Source organism: Durio zibethinus, unplaced genomic scaffold (assembly GCF_047325235.1).
Source record: "Durio zibethinus cultivar Kanyao isolate XHJ-2024 unplaced genomic scaffold, ASM4732523v1 HiC_scaffold_3, whole genome shotgun sequence".
Classification (NCBI taxonomy): Eukaryota; Viridiplantae; Streptophyta; class Magnoliopsida; order Malvales; family Malvaceae; genus Durio; species Durio zibethinus.
Window position 1 is genome coordinate 138,573 of NW_028323044.1, and position 5,000 is coordinate 143,572.

Sequence of the window (5,000 nt, forward strand, 5' to 3'; positions counted from 1 at the left end):
TATTAGTACATCTAACACATAATTTAAATGTGAGAATTTGTCCTCTAAAAAAGGAAATATTGAATGAATTGATTGGAAATTATGGGATTTTGCGACTTCTTCCCCTTGTGAGTAAGATACTAATCGTAAGGAAAATGGAATTTCCACAATGACTGCAAATCCCACCGATATCATTTGAGAATATAAATTATTGTTGTGCCCAAAAAATGGATTTTGGTTGGAATCATTAGCAGAAATAATCAAATGATTCTGTTGATCCATTCGAATAATTAAACGTTTCACAATTAGTGAACTGAATTTATTACCATAACCCTGATTTTCCAAAAAAATCATCGATTTATTTAAACCATGATCATGAGCAAGTGCATAAATATACTCCCGAAAAATAAGTGGGTATAGGAAATCATGTCGGCGAGATCTATTTAGTTCTAAATATACTTGAAATTCCTCCATTTCAAATTCGATTTGAACCAAAGTATAGGGGATCTATTCGGTTATCAAATGATACATAGTGCGATACAGTCAAAACAAGGTATTATAGTAAGAAAATAATAGATACCTCGGAGACAGGTAGATTCATCAACGGATTCTCTATCCTATCTTTTGCCATCTAATTGATTTATGTTCGTTATAGGATAAGAAGATGGCTAGAAATCCTTTATTTTTTCAACCCAATCGCTCTTTTGATTTTGGAAAAAAAAAAAAAAATATCTTTTCTTTATCAATATACTGCTTCTTATACACATTCATGTCTAACCCATAAAGGGAATAACTAATAATTAGGACTCATAAAAAAATCGATAATTTACTCATGAGAAAAACCTTTACCGCATTAGGCACTAATTTATTTTTAACGTTTAATTAGATCGGGTAATCATTCAAATTGCGAACAGAAGCTCGTTACTTTTTGTTTCCCTATAATTGGGGCCGTAGAGCTCTATCCATTTATTCACTCGACCCAACTTTGAATTCAATTAATTTTTTTTGTTCCGCACCAAAAATTCAAAGACGATTTTTTTTTTTGGACTGATCCGGAAAAAAAATGGATTCTTAGAATTCTCCATTGATACGACATGCTCTTTTTTCCATCCACTCCTTTCAGGATCAGTCGTGGTCTTACAAACTGTACCGATGGTATGAACGAATCCCTTTCTTCATACAAATGTGTAAAAGATGCTAGTCGCACTTAAAAGCCGAGTACTCTACCGTTGAGTTAGCAACCCGAAAAAAATCGGAATAAAAAAAAAATGGAATTGCACGAGGCAATCAAAACATGAAATTAGCAAAAATTTGAATAAAATAAAAATACACGAAATTCTAAGATAAAAACATAGAAATAGAATAAGTGAAAATTTGTGGACCGCCTCCTGTCTTATTCATTCCATTGTTATCCATTTTTTTTTTTTTTTTTCAATACAATATACAATTACAATAAAAAAAACTTCTTGTATCACAACAAATTCAAAGAAAGAACCCATTATTTGAATGAAGTGAAGTGCCAAACTTGTGGGCGGGGATAAATAGATCTATTTATCTACGATCGAATTATATTTGTTCGATACACTGTTGTCAATATGATTGTAAATTTTGAATATAAATGTTGAGAAAAGAATAAAGAATATAAAAAAGACTATAAAAAAATACAATGAAAAAAAGAATTAAGTCAATTTTTTTTTTTTTTTTTATTATATTGTATTTTTTATTATTAATTATTAATAATATTTATTATTATAATATTTATTATTTTTATTATTAATAATATTTATTATTATAATATTTATTATTTTTATTATTAATAATATTTATTATTATAATATTTATTATTTTTATTATTATAATATTTATTATTATAATATTTATTATTATAATATTTATTATTAATTATTTATTATTAATTATTATTATTTATTATTAATTATTATTAATATTTTCTATTTTTATATGTTATTTTTTCTTGTTATTTTCTCTGTTTTTTTATCTTATTTTATGTTATTTTTTTTTTTTTATCTTATTTTATGTTATTTTTTTAAATGCAATTACTTCATTTATTCAATTGATCTTTTTTCTCTATATTTTATATCAATAAAATTAGCTCAATAAAATCTGTTATAGAACACGGTATTCTATAGTAGCAAAGCAATAAGAAATACGAATAATAAATAAAAAAGTATGAATAAAACAAAAGAGGGGGGAGGAAATTATAAAGAAAAATTTATACAAAGCTAGATATGAGTCATCCACCCCCTCTTTTTTGTATTTCATTAATTGAATTTTGTTTGATTAAGACTAAGTTCCGTAAAAACCCCGGCCTTCTTTAAAATATCATGGACAGTTCCTGTGGGTTGAGCTCCTTTTTCAAGGAAATAGAGAATAGCGGGAACATTCAAATGGGTTTGATTATTTATCGGATCATAAAAACCAACTTTTCGAAGATCTCTTCCCTCTCTTCGGGATCGAACATCAATTGCAACGATTCGATAAACGGCTCATTGGGATAGATGTAGTTAAATAATACCCCCCCCCTAGAAACGTATAAGAAGTTTTCTCCTCGTACGGCTCGAGAAAAAAAAAAAAAAATGATTAAAAGTTATGTCTATTAAAAGTTATGTCTATGTATGGAATTATAATGTATGTAATTAGAATGTCAAAAAGATCCATAAACCCGGCAAATCAATTAGACATTTAAACCCGTCTTTTTTTTTTCAAAAAAAAAGAAGAAAAAAGCATTCGTACTCTCATAACTCAAGTCAAATAACTCTCAAAATGCTCAAAAAAAAATCCTTAGGCATTCTTTTATTGAGTGGTCTCTAACCCCTTTTTTTGTTTGTCTCGTTTAGAATCGATTTCGATTCTTCATTTTGATCTAGTTGTTGAGACAATTGAAAAGGGTATTTCCTTGTTCTAGGATCCTTTATCTTTGTCTTGAATCATTGGGTTTAGACATTACTTCGGCGATATTTAATCATTTCAAAAATGGCAGCAACATGCCCCTTTTTCTCTCTTTTTTTCTTTCTATCAAAGAATCATATGAACGATTAATTCCCGCATTATACACTTTTGATCGAAAGAGTTTTACCAATTCCAACAATTTTTCTTTTTGATTTGAAAATAGTTTGAATCGGAGCTTTTCGATTTCTATATCAAAAATAGACTTACGAAGTTGTTCCAACTTATTTATTTCCATTAATTAACCCTAGATCCTTGCCCCTGAAAAATGGATGTTTCTCTTCGAGCTCCATCCTGTACTATTTACATTACAACCCAACAAAAAGACGGATTATAATAGAACAGAACAAAGGATGTCGAGCCAAAAGCACCTTCATTTCTACATAATGGAAGGTGGTGGGTTTTGACATCCACAGCCGATCATGTCCTTCAAGTCGCACGTTGCTTTCTACCACATCGTTTCAAACGAAGTTTTACCATAACATTCCTCTAGTTTGGAACATTGATTCAATTATGGAATCATGAATAGTCATTGGTTCAGTCGATACATAGTAATCTATCTATACTTTTTCCTTCTATATGAAATCAATTTCCTTCTATATGAATCTATATGAAATAAATAGATAATTTAGGAAGAAAAAGCCTCAATAAGAATTCAAATTAACCCATATTGTATGAATACAATATATTTTTATTTTTTTATACTTTTATTAATATTAAGCTTTTCTATTCTAATTAATAAGAAATTAATAATATAATTAATAATAATAATATTACGAATATTATAAATAACACAAATAAACTAATCTTTTTGAATCTGCCTTGCATCTTCAAATAACTCGATAGATCAAATAACTCGATAGAATAGATTCGCCAATCTCACAGTTCTTCGAGTGCCAATCTTAAGAAATCATTAAAAATCAAAAGCAAGAATCACATTTTCTCCAATATTTGACTCTTAGAAAGAAGGTTGTTAAAAAAAAAAGAGCAATTTAGATTCGGATATCGTTATTCTGATATATAAAAAGAGTAGGCTCTGGGACGAAAGGATTCGAACCTTCGAATAGCGGGACCAAAACCCGTTGCCTTACCACTCGGCCACGCCCCATTTAGATTTCTATTTGAAACTACTAAACACTAATATGGGTATTCCCTGTTCGTCAATTCCAGTTCCAAATAACTATGGAATAGATTAGATTCTTGCTAGGATTTTGGCACGTATGGATAGAGAATTAAACCGAATTTATTGATCATTACATATAATTCAATTAAGATATTGTATGAAAGTATGATTTCTTCTATTCTCTTGTAAGAATTGAAGGCTTTTTGATTGGGTGAGTTCAAAGAAGTATTGTTTAGTCTGCCTTATTTTCCTTTCTTCATTTTTTTCCTTATATCAAAAAACATATTAATAACTCAATCAAAATTATCTCCAAGAACAAAATTTTGTTATGCTTAATCTTAATATCTTTAATTTGATCTGTATCTGTTTGAATTCTGCCCTTTTTTCGAGTAGTTTTTTATTCGCCAAATTGCCCGAGGCCTATGCTTTTTTGAATCCAATCGTAGATTTTATGCCAGTAATACCTGTTCTCTTTTTTCTCTTAGCCTTTGTTTGGCAAGCTGCTGTAAGTTTTCGATGAGATCCTTAATACTGTCCTAGAAAAATTCATGATTTATTCAAGAAAAAAAAATTGTAACAATTGAAAAGATTAGATAAGTCTTACACTATGAACACTATGAACGAACCGAACCCTCAATTCAAAGATTGAAATTCTTGGATAGCCATGATAAAGCTGGATCATCCCATTTCCTCATTCTGACCCTTTTTCGCCGAAGAACCCTATTTGGATTAAAGTCCGCCACAATATATAATTGTTGGTATAAAAGAATTTTTTTTTGTAATGAAAAACTCAACTCTTATTATAAATGAATTTCTGAAAATTCTTTTCGATTTCTAGAAATTCTAGAAATCACTTTATTTCTTGGTGTCAAAATAGGCTATGTAGTATAAAAACGAGGAATCTATTTTCGTATAAAAATAGAAAAATAAA